The sequence below is a fragment of the Cervus canadensis genome, chromosome 3 (assembly GCF_019320065.1).
Source record: "Cervus canadensis isolate Bull #8, Minnesota chromosome 3, ASM1932006v1, whole genome shotgun sequence".
Taxonomy (NCBI): Eukaryota; Metazoa; Chordata; class Mammalia; order Artiodactyla; family Cervidae; genus Cervus; species Cervus canadensis.
Genome location: NC_057388.1, coordinates 111,551,078 through 111,567,331, shown reverse-complemented (window position 1 = coordinate 111,567,331; position 16,254 = coordinate 111,551,078). Strand labels below are relative to the sequence as shown.

The 16,254-nt window shown below is 44.0% G+C and overlaps 1 long non-coding RNA gene across 1 annotated transcript; it reads left to right on the top strand.

Moving 5' to 3' along the window:
* Window positions 1-213: 213 nt before the first annotated feature.
* On the top strand, window positions 214-10,850 carry LOC122438827. The gene is made up of 3 exons (XR_006268658.1): window positions 214-1,102; window positions 1,300-1,394; window positions 10,638-10,850. It is a non-coding gene; the product is annotated as an uncharacterized LOC122438827 (long non-coding RNA).
* Window positions 10,851-16,254: the final 5,404 nt, after the last annotated feature.

Here is a 16,254-nt window from a genome sequence, read left to right as displayed (position 1 = left end):
TCCCATATGCATTCATCTAGAACGTTTCTGATTACAGGGTTTATTTTTAAAAATCCCGTACATAGTCTTCTTGCCTCAATGGCCTAACATTTTCACTCTAACAAAAACAATGTCCTACAAATCTCAGGTACAGTGTAAATTCTTTGGACAACAAAACAATACATGGAAAGGGTCACAGTAACATGTTTGACATTTCTGAGAATAGTACCATGAGAAAAACCTGATATTTTTCTTTACCTGAAACCACAAAGTTTCAATGTACAATGATTAACTATCAAACAGCAAAAACACCTCTAAAGCAGCAAAACACCTCTATTAATAGTGAGATAATGGCAGTGAAGCTGGTTAGTATAAATCTCTTGAAATCTATGTACCCCATTTGCTAACTCTACAAAAATGCCCATAATATCATGTTGTTTAAAGAAAGGGAAACAATGAACAAATAGCAGCAAGGAAATAGCAATAAAGAAAACCCTGTCAACCAAGGAGCAAGTAAACTGATGCAGTGCATCTACTTCTAAATCTAAATGCCTCTACTGTTTTCTATTCTAGAACATTATAATCTTTTAAGCAAGCAGCCAGACTATACCTGTGACCTTTTCTTTGCTGACTTGATGTTTATGGTCATGTCCTGAGTCAGAGCAATCATGAGCATTTCCAAAAAAGGCTTGGACTTTTCCAGGGAGGCCTTATTACTATATATTATATTTCCAAAAATTAATAGAAAGCCCAACAACAGTAAGACAGAAGGAAGAAAGGGATGTACCGGGCCCCCGGGACAATCTCAAGGGGAAGAGCTGCTTGCAGATTCCGTTCTCATCCTGGCGGCTCCTGAGGGGACATATTGGGCCCCCGGGGCAGCCCCGTGTGAGAAAGAGCTGCCTTGCAGGTTCCTCTCTCATCCCGTGACCTTGTCACGGTTTGGGCACACCCCGGTGGCTCCCGACACCTAGAGAAGGGAATGGCAACTCACTCCAGCATTCTTGCCTGGAGAATTCCATGGGCAGAGGAGCCTGGCGGGATTACAGTCCAAGGGGTCACAAAGAGTCGGACATGACTGAGTGACTTTCACTTTCTTTTTGCAGTTTGGATCTACAAAAAGGTAAAGTCTTTTCTGTGGTTATTTGTAAATGCTTCCTACAGATTCAGTTAAATGGCTTTGTGTTCTGAAATTGCTCCCAAGACATTGATCTGGACTTCATACACTTATGTACAAAATGACTGTTTTCTGTGCAATGGTGGTAAAACAGTTAAAAAGCAAGCAAACAAGCCAAAGCCGGTGAACTGTTTTTTAAACAGGCTGAAAGTGCCACCTACTGTCCACTCCGTAGAAATGCCCAAAGAATGTAGTCTGAGCCTTATGGACTGAGAGTCACAGGAACTAGGAATTTAAGGTAAGTTAGACTCACATCTAACTACACTTTCTACTTACATGCTATTTATAACGAGTTATGTTATTATATTTATGCTCTCTCCTGAGCATTCTCAATATTTGCTTACAGAAAGTAAGATATTGAAAATCTTTGAACTGCGGCAGTTGTAAGAAACAGCATCAGGCTATCATATGCTTTCCACAGGTCCAGATTATCCAACACCAAAATGCCTTTAGAATTCTGGAGCAAAAATTCTCTTTGCCACTTTAACTCCTAGTAAGGACTGAGGCCCAGAGCTCCTTGAGTAGCAGCTCCTGCTGGGGACTCCACTGTATTTATTTTGCATGTGTTTAAGAGATGACAGAAAAGGAGAAAGCTGTAAAATGGCAAAAGGTTTAAGGTACACCAAAACGGTGGTTTTCAATGTTAGTTTGAGTGTTTTGTTTTTAATGAAATAATCCATTGTAGGACAGGCCAAAATAAGTTTTGAGAATAAAGTGTACATATTCTTCCCCTCAGAGATATTGGCAGCCAAATTAGTTAAGACATGTCTTTCCTATGGGCCTGGCATAAATTCTGACTTGCCTTGGACAGGTAACTGATTTCCAGGCTGACTTAAATCCAGCAAGTGTTCAAGGGATGTTCTAGTGACTGGAGGAGACAGCAGTGTGCAGCCCGCATTTCATTGATTGGGCTGCTCGTGTGCTCATTCTATCTTTAACCCTTCAGCAAATATTCAGTCTCTTCTACACAGCTTATCATTTGTTTGACTCTGAAATACATTGGTTCAGTTTTTATGATAAGCTAGTTCTGTACAATCATATGTAAAGTGTTTATTTAATACAAACAGTATACACTCTTGTTCAAGTTCATCCTGAATTAAAAGTACACACAAAAAAACTGGATAATTTAGAGTAAAAGTAAAATTTCTCTTTCATCCCTATCAAGGTGCCTGTGGTTCATTTGTATATATTTCTCCAGCTTTTTAAAAAACATTTTCAAATATATATATATATATATTTACACAGATAATATAGTATCATTTTTTAGTTCAGTTAGACAAATAATGTGTGTTGTTTTACAACTTGCTTTTGTCAAGTAACAGTATGACTCTGAGGTGTCACCATTTCCTGTTTGGGGGAATACAAAAATCTTTGTTTCAAACAATATGATTCTGCTCTAAGGAAACTAGGTTCATCTAGCATCCACATTCAGGGAAATGCAGAAATGTCTTTAGTTGCCCTGCACATCTCAGCATCTGGAAGGGAAGAATCTGAGAGCAAGGAAAGCCTCAGTAATAAACCCCAGGCACCCCATTAACCCAGCTCTCAAGGAGGAGGGCGGGGCGAGGACAGCTCACTGGCTGGAGGGAGGTCTTGTGATGCCTGTGTCTCCAGCCTGGCCGGTAGCAGCCCAGAGAATCAGGAAGGGAAGGAAAGAGAGCCGGTAGGAGAACAGCGGAGGGCAGTGAACGGCCTGCTGGCAGCAAAGGACAAAGGTCGCAGCAGAGACTGGGGAGGATGAGAGGGTCCCCGGGAGGAGCCGGAGGAGACACCTGGAGGAGGCTTCCTCCTGCTCAGCCTCCCCAGAAGGGGCCGATGGGCCGGGTGAGGGGTCACAACCGCTCCCCTCACTAAGACTGCAGTTCAGGTTGGTCTTGGGAGCACACTTCTCTCACTTGAGTGACTCATTGTGTCTCCCCTGTAATTTCAGGCTGGGTCTTCTCTGCCTGCCTTCCCCTCACTTTCACTCTGGCCTCAGTCTTCATTGTTTTCTGGCAAACAAAATATGGTCAGTAGGAAGAGCTGACCATACAAAAGGCAAAGGCCTGCCTCTGAGGAGTCATATATACTCATATTGTTATGCTAGTTTATTTATATTTATTAATTTAATTTATTTTATCATAATGCTATATAAACATATGTATATATAATGCAAGTAAATATTAAATGTGATGTATTATTATTATTTTATTTATTATTTATTATTATTTCTATTTATATAAATTTATATATATAAATTTCTATATATAAATATATTAATGTATATATTTTTACATTTATATATTTATATATATATTTATTTATATATATTTATATAATTTATATATATTATATTTATAAAATTTATTTATTTATATATAATATATATATTTATAAATTATATATAATTCTATATATAATATATATAATTATATATTGTAAATATATATAAATACATACTATTTTTATAAATTTATATTTATATAATTTTATATATTTATATAAATTAAATTAATAAATATTTATATTTATTAATAAATATATAAATAAATATAATAAATTTATATATTATATATAATAAATATATATTTATATAAATTAAATTAATAAATATTTATATTTATTAATAAATATATATATAATAAATTTATAAATAAATATATATAATATATATTTATATTTATTAATTTAATTTATTTTAACATAATGCTATATAAACATATGTATATATAATGCAAGTAAATGTTAAATGTGATGTATTATTATTATTTTATTATAATAATATTATTATTTATTATTATTTTATTATAATATTATTATAATATAATTATATTTATCATAATTATTTTAATATAATAAATATAAATTTATTATATTATAATAATATCTATAAATCAACAATATATGTTAATATTAATAATATATAGGCTGATTTAATTAACAACACCCCTGGTGAGAAGACTAATGAAGACAAAAGAAATCAGAAATCTGAAGATCTTTGGGAACTCCATTCCCACGATGTAAATGGCGAGACGTGCATGAAGGTTCTTAGCCAGGGCTCCTCACAGGATTTTCCAGGCCCTGTTACAGGTCAACAGGGAACCGGGTAGCGAGTGTCAGGGCAAAGCCCCTGGCTGAGGCCAGGCCGGGTCTCCCGCCAGTCTCCTTCCTTCCATCACCGTACATCACCTCCTCACTTACACGAGTGCAAGCGAGTGTTATCACTTCTCCTACAGAATGAAGGTGTGTGTTGCAGGAGAGCTGGAGTGCACTCACTAGTGACATAAATTTAAAACAACAGCAGGAGGGAGATGGAGGGAGGGAGACACATAAACAGATTATCATGTGCCCTGACTTTAGTCTATAGTGCAAAATTTATGAAAACAGAAAATGATATTAAAACCAGTTAGTCTTCAGCTTGTATTTTTATTGGTGCCTGTATTAAACAATTGAGCACTCATCTACATATCATAGATTCTAAATCATAAACTAGGATTTTAAAGCACTGTAGTTTTCTGTGTTACCAAAATGTACTTTTGAAGCCAATGTCCAAATCATCCAGTGTCTTCTTTTCCTGAGTGTTTGGTCATGTGTTGTTGCCTTTTAACTTTTAACATTTGTTTTTTATTTGAGGTATAGCCCTTTAGCAAACAGTGCTGTGATAGTTTCAAGTGAACAGCAAAGGGAACAATTCAGCCATTCACATCCATGTGTCCTTTCTCCCTCAAACTCCCCTCCCATCAAGGCTGCTACATAGCATGGGGATCCATGGGCCAAACAGTGAGTCCTCGTTGATTCTTAACCAAAGTGGACCTCTGTTGCATCATCAGAGACCCTGTCAGAATGTTTCCCAGAGGTTAGAGAGGAGTTTCCTGGAAAATACTCAGCCCACCCCCTGTTGCCAGATGAAGGGTGCTAGTTTTGAGAGAGCTTGGTGAGCTGGACCAGCTCCTACAGAGATGGAAAGAGCTTGTCACCATCAACATTCCCCAGTAGGTTCAGCCTCCCCCGAATGCGTCCTGAGTCCTGACCGCTGAGCAGGCCAAGCCCCGTCCGCCATCCCCCCAGCGCCTCCTCCCCCAGGGCCGCGGGAGACAGAGAGACTGACTGCTCGTCCCCTCCTACCCCCCCACTCCCGGGCTTGGATGAGCCCAGCTCCCTGCTCTGGTTGAAGGAGGAAGAAGGCCCAACAGCAGCCCCAGAAGAAGCGCAGAGGGGCCCCTCCATTCCCAGGACTGGGGCTCATCGTGCAGGGCTGATGGGACACGGGGGCGGGAGGAGCCTCAGCGCCAGACACTGTGGGAGCTTGTCTGCTGAACAGTCTCAGGGACTGTCTGCTGGCTGTCGAATCTGGGGAACGGGAGAGATTTGGATGGATTGGGGCTAGATGGGAGGGTTTCTCATGTCTAAAGCACAGGCTGTGTCTCTCTGGGCTGAAAATATTAACCTCTGAGCACTAGATCCCACCAAAAGCAGAGTTTTGGTTAGAGGTGTCCTGAGACATGAGAGTTTCTTAGGGAGAAGAGAGGAGATACTAGGAGGATGTGAAATGCCTCATAGAGCCTGAACCACACACCCAGGCTTCTGAGCCCAGTTTTGCAAGTAGCAGTTTCTTATGCATGTCTCTGGTAACTCAGATGGTAAAGAATATGCCTGTAATGTAGGAGACCTGGGTTTGATCTCTGAGTGGAGAAGATCCCCTGGAGAAGGAAATGAAAACCCACTCCAATATCCTTGCCTGGAGAATCCCATGGACAGAGGAGCCTGGCGGGCTATAGTCCATGGGGTCACAAAGCTTCAAACATGACTGAGAGACTGACCCATTTCAGGTGAGGCAGCTGGTGTCCTCAGGCCTGATCAGGGAGGAGCCCAGCTGACTGTTGCTTCTGACAGCCCGGTCTGAGAGAACAGCCCAGACAGGTGCCCTGGGGAGTCAAGACACAGGCTGCTTAGTCAGGAAGACTTTGAGGGGGTGGAGTGGGCACCCCGCGGGGCCTCTCCACATCGCCCCTGTGTGACTGCAGTTCCGAGCTTTGGCCTGAATTCGTCATAGACAAGGACCCTTCGTAGTCTACCTATTATGAGGTAACAGCTAAAGGAATGTTGCCTATATGCTTATACATAAAGTTCCATCTCTGGGAACCCTGCATCCCAGGTAATGAGCACCAAGCTAAAATAGCTTTGTTCAGTTCACAGGAAACCTCCTGACCAGACTCTCCTGTGAGTCACAGCAGGGAGGCAGAAATGAACACATCCCCTCTGGAGGATGATTGGAATGAAGAAATATTTGACTTTCCTCCCCCCCACCCCCTCACCTTTTTGTATAAATAGAAAAGAAGCCTGAATTCTAACTCAGGTAAGATGGGTCCTTGGTGCAAGAGTCCCGGGTTTCTGAATAAAGCCGCTGTCCTTGCACCAACAACTCATCTCTCAATTAATTGGCCTGTCGTGAGGTGAGCAGTACAAGCTTGGACTCAGTTACAGAAGAGCTGGCACTCTTGCTCTCTCAGGAAGATTCCATTTTCATTCATTTAGTCATTCATCATGTATTTGAGTCCTGCTCAGAGCCAGGCCCTAGCTAACTGATCACTCACCCTTGGAGACCCAGCTCAGATCTCACCTGGTCCACAATGCCTTTCTCCATCACCTGCTCTGCCTGCACAATTTTCTGCCTCACTAAGGACCCCTCAAGTCTTTACACTTCAATGAACTCTCCAGCTTGTAAGCCCTGTGACGACCTCGAAGATGCAGAATGGGGCTCAGAAAATGTGACGATGATGAATGACCAAATCAATGAGCTGGTTAAACACAAACCAGGTTTAGGTCACATTCACCAAAGGTGTCATCTTCTCCCTCCTTCCAGGGCCAGAGTTTCAGGGGGACCTTTACACAGAGCCCAAGGATCTTCTCTGACACTAACCTCATCTAAAACATTACCTGTCTGGATGAATTTTATTTTCAGTTTTATTTCTTTTTACACTTGATGTCACTTCATGACTATTCCACTGAATATTGAGTAACTGAATGATCACTTCTGTTGTGTCTGGGCCAAGAAAGCCCAATACAAGTTATGATATTGAGGAGGAGAAGGTCAGGGGAGTGGGGGGTGGGAAACCAACGGAAGCAGGCAGGTCCCATCCCCATTCCCACAGCCCCACCACACCCACTTGGTCCTTAACCAATCTGACTGTGATTACCAGGGATCAGTTTGTCTCCTCGCTACATGGTCCATCCTTTAGAGACAGCTGTAGAGGTCACAAGACAAACCTAAGTTCTAAGGCCCCTGTGTGATCCAGGAGCAGTCACCTGTGCCTTCAGAGGGTCAGTTTCTGACCCACAGTGATGCTCTCTCAGAGTCGAGGGTGAGTTGTGGCCAGCCCTGCTCACCATGAGACACTGCAGCTCTTGCTCTGCCCTGAAACCCCTCCCTGCAGCCTGGCTGTATTTGGGGGGATGCCTGGACAAAGCAAGGCTTGAGCGAGTAACAGAAAGTGGGCGCTTCAGGAGCAGAAGAGATACAGAGAAACTTGGTCTCACTGCGACCACGTCCAACTGGCCCCAGCCTAACGCCGCTTGTCATACACCCTGAGTGGACACGACCTCCTGGGAGCTCAGAGCATTCTCCTGTGAGCTGGGGATGTGGAGCTCTGGAGGGTGTGGCTGGCATAGCCCCCACATGAGGCTGGGGCTCTGGGGCTCTGCAACTGGCCCGGGGACTGAAGCTGGCCTGGCAGGTTTGCAGTGTAGACTGTCGGGTGTCTGGCTGAAGCTGCTGCTGTCCACGGTCACACTTCCCCCACCCGTCTGACCATTTCTGATCCCAATAGTTAAGCAGGGCTGGTCTGGCGAGCATGCGACTGAGACTTCGAGCTCAGCATGGGAGGCTCTTCCACCCGCCTCTCCTGTCCTGTCTCTCCCCCCTCACCACCACTGCCCACCCCCCCATGGAGTTCTCTCTTTAGGCCGCCGTGGGGAGGCCTGTGTGGAGTCCTACTCAGGTGGGTGGTACGGAGGGTCCCGAGACGGGGTGTCATGGCTGGGCTGGTGTGCTGTGCTAGCTGGTGGCTCAGGGCCGGTGCAGCAAAGAGGGTCCCTGCACAAAGACAGTTCTTAGTGACGTGGACTGAGCACGTAACATTGCCATAATGGAAATTTTATATCCTGTGAGTTTTTCACAATTAAAAAGAAAAGAACTTGGTTGTGTGTGTGTGTGTGTGTGTGTATTATAATTGCCTAGAAAGGAAAATTCTCAAGTCAAACAGAGGAATGAATCATGTGCTAAATCATAGATGAGTCTCAAAGACATAGCACCACGTGTAAGAAACCAGCATACATGGCCACTGTTGTACAAATCCATGCACTTTAAATATGCAGAATAGGCAAATCATTAGGGACAAAAAGCACACAGATTGTCGGAAGTTGGGGGAAGGTGGGAGGGGAAGTGACTGTTGAATGGATAGTGGCTTTCTTTGTGAGGAGATGAAATGCTCTGATTTAGGTAGTGATGATAGTTGCACAACTTTGTAAACAGATGATAGATCATTCAGTTGTACATTTTACAGAATAAACTTTATGTGAATTAGATTTCAACTTAAATATTGTGATAAAGGATTTTTTTTTTTAAGATTTAACAGAAGCAGCACATATTGTCCTGACTTTTATTTGGTTCTCACTCTTCTGACATCTGTAGGCAAACAAAAATTACCTAAAGAGAATGAGCACTGTTTATTGCACTCTTGCTCCATAATGTGAAGGACTCAGTTACCACCCCTTTTGTTCGGCAGAGACTTGGGCATTGTGGCTGCTGTTGTTCAGTCACTAAGTTGGGTCCAGCTCTTTGTGATCCCATGGACTGCAGGTCACCAAACCTTTCTATTTTTTGCTATCTCCCAGAGTCAGGCATAGGCATGGGAAAGTTTTCTGGTAGAAAAAAGGAAGCATATTGTGATCAGAGATTGTGATGCAGGAAAGCTGGGGGAGGACTGGATAGAAGACGCGCCTCCTCTATGTGTGTTTGAGGGACATATTTGGTTTCTCCCTTTTGCTTCTAATAGGAAGGATGATTAAAAATAAGGAAGCTGTCAGTATTAAAGTCTGACTATCCCTGGGTCTGGAAGATCCCCTGGAGAAGGAAATGGCAACTCACTCCAGCATTCTTGCCTGGAGAATCCCATGGACAGAGGAGCCTGGTAGGCTACAGTCCATGGCATCGCAAAGAGTCAGACACTATTGAGCAACTTCAAGAAGAAGAAGAAGAATTGAGGTTTAATACTGCAGGGGTTATGACTGGGCTTTCTGGGTTGCTTGCTACAGATTATGGATTAAGGCTTCACAGATTGGGCTGAGAAGTTCCTTGGCTCCAGGTGGATTGAGAAAATTCTCTATATTGAAACTGTTGTCAAAAGCCAGAACTAAGAGTGTTCCCAGAAACAAAGATGATCCACACCTGCTGCCTCTCCACCCATATCCACCACACGTCAGCTTCAATTATCCAAAGCAGGCGTGGTGGCCACTTTTGTATTTTTATACTGACTATAAAATGTCTGAAAGCAAAATTATGGGATTATATTTAATGTATATACATCTTGGTGTATGTACATCTTGGTGACTCTAGTGGTAAAAGAACCCACCTGCCAATGCAGGAGTTGTAAGATATACGGGTTTGATTCCTAGGTCAGGAAGATCCTCTGGAAGAGGGCACAGTAACCCATTCCAGTATTCTTGCCTGGAGAATCCCATGGACAGAGGAACCTGGCAGGCTACAGTCCATAGGGTCACACATAATCGGACATGACTGAAGTGACTTAGCATGCGGGCACAAATGTACATCTTGAAATTCTAAAACAATGCTTGAGAGAGCATGCTGAATGTTTCTTAAATAAATGTATTTTTTATCTTTTCAAATATTCAAAAAACTATTTTCTATTTCAGAATTTGAAAGAATTTTTAGTTGATTTTTTAATCCATAATCCTGTAAGTTAAAGTTACTCACTGTAGCATATAAACAAGAAAATATCAGCTGCATGAACATCATAAAATCTTACCTTTACTTGAACATAGGCTTTCAAATGTCAAGTGACTCTGCTTGTTGATTTCCTTTCAACAAAAGGATTCAGGGGCCATGGTACCTTTGAGTTATAGGTTTGTCATCAACAACCGGTGGTTTCAAATCTGGCCCTGGCACTGGATCTATTCCGCTCAGCTAGAAATGGGAAAGGATGCCTTGTGGGACATTTTCAGAGGCCAGGCCTGTTCAGAGCCAATGGAACTTCTACTCAATTTAGCTTGGCCAGAACTCATGGGCATGGCTGTCCCTGGGAGCTGGGTGGCTACAACAAGAGTCTATTGCATGTTGAGTTGGAGAGAAGTGAGAAGCTTGGTGACTAGGACTCTACACTGTGTACAAATATTAATTGTAAAACAAATTTCTTTCTTATCCACATTTCATCTGATGAAAAAGGTGACTCACTATCTGATTCTACTAATTAACCCTGGGGAAAAGATCTGTGGGAAAAGACCAAGCATATCAAACAATGCTCTCTGAAAGGAAAAGTCACACTGATTCCCAAGAGTAAAGCTGGAAAATGTCCAAGATTAAAGCTATCCAAAAGATTTTTAAAGGTATGATGAATGGTGTTTAGAAATATTTAAATATGAGCTGCCGTTGGTGCAATAGAATGGGAAAGACTAGAGATCTCTTCAAGAAAATTAGAGATACCAAGGGAACATTTCATGCAAAGATGGGCTCAATAAAGGACAGAAATGGTATGGACCTAACAGAAGCAGAAGATATTAAGAAGAGGTGGCAAGAGTACAAAGAAGAATTGCACAAAAAGACCTTCATGACCCAGATAATCACAATGGTGTGATCACTCACCTAGAGCCAGATATTCTGAAATGTGAAGTCAAGTGGGCCTTAGGAAGCATCACTATGAAAAAAGCTAGTGAAGGTGATGGAATTCCAGTTGAGCCATTTCAAATCCTAAAAGATGATGCTGTGAAAGTGCTGCACTCAACATGCCAGCAAATTTGGAAAACTCAGCAGTGACCACAGGACTGGAAAAGGTCCATTTTCATTCCAATCCCAAAAAAGGGCAATGCCAAAGAATGCTCAAACTGCCACACAATTGCACCCATGTCACTCACTAGCAAAGTAATGCTCAAAATTCTCCAAGCCAGGTTTCAATAGTACATGAACCATGAACTTCCAGACAGTCAAGCTGGATTTAGAAAAGGCAGAGGAACCAGAGATCAACTTGCCGACATCTGTTGGATTATCAAAAAAGCAAGAGAGTTCCAGAAAAACACCTGTTTCTGCCTTATTGGCTATGCTGAAGCCTTTGACTGTGTGGATCACAAAAAACTGGAAAATTCTTCAAGAGATGGGAATATCAGATCACATTACTTCCTCCCGAGAAATCTGTATGCAGGTCAGGAAGCAACCATTAGAACTGGACATGGAACAACAGACTGGCTCCAAATTGGGAAAGGAGTACATCAAGTCTGTATATTGTCACCATGCTTATGTAACTTATATGCAGAGTACATCATGCAAAGTGCAGGGCTTTTGCATAACTTAAAGATGAGTAAATAATTATTTCTTTGTAAATATACTTTTTTTTTTTTTTTTGGTGAATGCATCATGCAAAATCCCGGGCTTTTGAATAACTGAAAGATGAGTAATTATTTATATATTAAGATTGAGATAAAATACACATAACCTAAAATTTAGCCTGTTAGCCACTTTAAGTGGTCACTTCAGCTGTGACATATACATTCACATTAATGTGTAACCCAGCTCCAGAACTCTTAATGCAAAACTCAAACTCTGCACCCACTGAACCAGTCCCCATTTCCCTATTCCCAGCCTCTGCCCACCACTATTCCACTTTCTGTGTCTATGAATTTGACTACTTTGAGACATTAAGTACTCTGGGTACCTCATGGGCTTCCCATGTGGCTCAGCTAGTAAAGAATCCCCCTGCAATGTGGCCGACGTGGGTTCGACCCTGGGTTAGGAAGCTCCCCTGGAGAAACGAAAGGCTACCCACTCCAGTATTCTGGCCTGGAGAATTCAGGCCATGGGGTCTCAAAGAGTCGGACATGACTGAGAGAATTTCACTCCCTGGGTACCTTATATAAGTTCATGTGTTTACCCTTTTGTGTCTGGCTTATTTCATTTAGCATGATGTCCTCAAAGTTCATCCACGCTGTAGCCTGGGACAAGGTTCCCTTTATGCTGATTCCCTGTGACTCCCTCAGGCTGTGCTGTCACTCCTTGCCTTTCCTCTGGTCCTGTGTGGCTTTTCTCGGCGAGCACCTGGCACAAGCTGGGGCACTTATGTCTTGCCTGACGCCCCTCTGAGGCCCAGGGCTTCCTGAGGGCCGGAATCCAGTCTCCACGACTCGCTCAGGCCCAGAGGTGCTCACTGCTCACCTGCTCAGAGACTGAGGCCTGCGGCTCCCCCATCAGGCTTGCAGGGCCATCTGGGTCTCATCTCAGGCCCTGTCCATGCGGTGGGGGAGCAGCTTTCACTCTAGGAAGCCCCCCTCCCCGTCTCTCCATCTCCCAGCAGAGCCCCTCGCTCTCCGGTGCACCCACCCCGGCTCCCTCTCCCGGTCACTCCCCAGGGTCTGCTGCAGCTGGGGCTTCGGGGGCCCAGGATCACCGTGTGCAGAGCTCACCAGCCTTGCCTTCCAGGGGCTTCCAAGCCAGGGAGGGACAGAGAAGGGACCGACAGACGGAAATGCCCTGTGCCGCTTCACACAGACCCCGTGTACAGGCCGCCCAGACTTCGGAGTGAGGACAGGCTCCAGGACTTGCCCCCCTGCCAGCCTGCTGGCGGAGAAGGTGGGCAGGAAGAGGGCAGTCCTCTCGGGGTGTCACTGGCCAGCTGCGCCCCGAGCCCCACGGCACCTTCGTCTGTGGAGACGGCCTCGGCCAGAACCTCCCCACGGGCTCCAGGGGGCTGCTCAGGGCCCAGAGGCCACACACCTCTTCTCTTTAAATAGTTTTTTTTGTTCATTTATTTTGGCTGTGCCGAGCCTTCACTACCGTGGGGGCTTTTCTCCAGCGGTGGGGCTCGGGCTTCTCTTCGCGCGGCTTCTCCTGCTGCAGAGACAGGCTCCGGGAGGCACGGGCCGCAGGAGTCGCGGCTCCGCGCTCTACCGGCGACAGTCGCGGTGCGCGGCCTCAGCTGCTCCGGCGTGTGGGGGCTTCCTGGGTCGGACCTGTCTCCTGCGTTGGCAGGCAGATTCTTTACCGCTGAGTCCTGCCCGAGAGCACACACTTCCGACATCTGCCAGCTTTGTTGGGCCCAAGGACTGTTGAAGCATCAAGGGACCGTGAGAAACACCCCAGAGCGGCCGGGCTGCTCATCTTACCCCCGTGGACGCTGACCCCAGCGGAGCGCGGGGATGCTGTCCCTCGGCGCGTGGCCCAGCCCAAGCCCGGGGCCCTCACTCCACGCCCAGGGTCTCTCCTGAGCCCACCGCTTCCTCCCCCAGGTCAGAGAAGAGCACCGGGGCCCACACCAGGCCTCTCAGGACCCGCTTCCCTCGGGAGGCGTGTCTGAGGGTCTTGGGGGTCAGACAGAGCCTTTATCAGAGGAGCTGAGAGGGCGAGGAACTCGGCTGGCTCCTCTCCTGTGGCCCATCTGCATCTTCTGCAGACTCACTTTCTACTCCTCACGGGGACCAAGAACTTAGAGCTTTCCAGGGAAGTCCCTGCCATATTTTAACAAGTGTAGTAAAGGGTCCTTCCTATGTCATTTATGTTTTATTTGCCACCAGAGTTTTGGACAAGCAGTGACACACTCAGTCAAGCCCTCATGTAATTGCAGACACTTCTAAGAAGGGTTCCTGCTGAGCCCTCCAAGATTAATTCAAGATAAAACTTGAAAATAATTAAATAAAAGATTAGACTCAATCCAATTAAAAAAAAAAAAAGGATAAAACTTGAAAAAAAAACTCCCAGGTAATTGAACCACTTGAGCTGTGGCATAAAATCATTTTGTTTTAATCTAGTTTATTTATTGTGGATAGCATTCCAAAATAATAATTAAAGAATCATAGTGTTATTTTAGCCTTTATTTCTGAAGCTCTTTCTGGTGGGCTCCATGTGTCTGCAGAGGTCAGTATATGAACATGAAACCACATCATTTCTAGTCTGATGAAACTTGCCATCTTCCTCTTCTCTGCACAAGGAATCGCCACCTCAGCTCACCCCGCAACTGTTCACACTGCCAGGAATGAAGGCCAAAAAAGCCCCTGTGCTGTACTCATCATAATTGTAACGGGATCCCTTAGAAACCAGCCCAGTTAATCTCCACCCTCAGGAGCTTTAACACCTTGCTAGTCAAAGTGCAGCCAGGAATCTGCAGGAATTGGCATTTCCTGGGAGCTTATGAGAAATGCAGAACCCCAGGCCTATCCCATCTGCTGTATCCAAGGCTGTACGTACCCTTTCCATTGATGAGAGGAAGGAAGACTGCAGACTCTGATGCAAAGCTCAATGCTTTATCTTTCTCAGCAATTGTGAGAGCGCATATCATCCTTCCACCATTTTCGAGTTTTTATTAATTGACGCATAGTTGACTTTTACTTTATATTAGCTTTCTGTGTGCAACATAATGATTCCTTATCTATATATATTCATGATAAGTCCATCTCATGTCCATCATCTTACATACCTACAACCTTCGTGTGTGTGATGAAGACATTTTAGATCCACTCTTTTAGGAACTTTTAAGTGCACAAAATAAATAGTATTATTAGCTATAGTTGCCATGCTACACATGATGATCCCATGAGTTACTTTTCTATAATTGTGAGTCTGTTCCTCTGACCACCTCTGCCCACTCCTCACACCCCCACAGCCCACCCTTTGAAACCACCAATCTGTGTCCTGCATTGATGACCTTGGTGCTCTGTTTTTTACTTATTTATTTATTTTAAGATGCCACGTGTAAGTTAGATCACCCTTTTTCTGTCGGCCTGCAGGACTAGTGCAGGTCTTAGGAGGTCCTGGATCAGTTACCCTCCCAACATTCCATGTGGAGTCTTGGGGCTGCCTGTGAGAATGATCATTCAGTGGATGGTAAACTCGCTGAGATAGGAATGTGATCTCCTCCCACCACCTGTCATGGGGCAGATTCTCCCAGCCCTAGTGTGTGGCTCTGGGGCATTTCCACTCCACATCAGAAAAGGGTGTGGTCATTCAGTAATGACTCTGTTTCCAACAATGGTGATAATGGACATTACCTTTGATAAGTACTGCATTAATTAGAGCAACTGTTTGGAAACACAAATCCAGACTTGAACCTCTCCCCTTGTAGTATCAAACATCTGGCAGGAAAACAACTCCCTAAGAGACTTTCCCCAGATTTTAGCCACAGACTCAGCTGACCATGTGTTCTATAGCACTTTACAGAAGGTTGTTTTCACATTAAACCACAAGAGTGGGTTTGAATCTGCCCTAATCCTAGGTGATGCAGAACTGACTTCTGTAATTCAGGAAACATTAATTGTGATCTTAAAATCTACGGAGAGATATGAATGAGAATCCACTCATATAAAAAGCCACAAGCAAATTTTAATTGCAAGTATAGCTGGCAGAGTTTTGCCCTGTATATTCCCCATTTCAGAGGATGTTGAAAGCTTTGAATAAAGTGACATTCCCATGGAGAGGATCCCTTGTGTTTCTAGAGTACAAGTTTTAACCTGCTTGATTAGTCCCCTTGGAGGGTCATCTATCCCTTTCCAGTGTCTATACTTAGCAAAAGATAAAAACTGCCATAAGTTAAGTTCTCCATTGGCCAAATGTGGCTAGTTCCCAGACCTTCAGAGATAACACTTGGTTCTTTGGCTATAGTAATTTAGTACCCAGGAAACTATCTGGCCAAGTGCATGACTATGTGATTTTGGTGGCTATTCTCTGAATTGTGTAACTTAAAGAAGATCACAGAAATTATGTAGATTATTTTATGTGTGTACTTATCTGCAACCAAACTGCTGTCCCTTTTAACTTTTTTTCCACAGCCTAATCTTGAATCTCAAGTCACTGAGTACAACCAATGTTCAACCAAATATCCAGGAGCAAATGGAACAGGCTTGGGGGT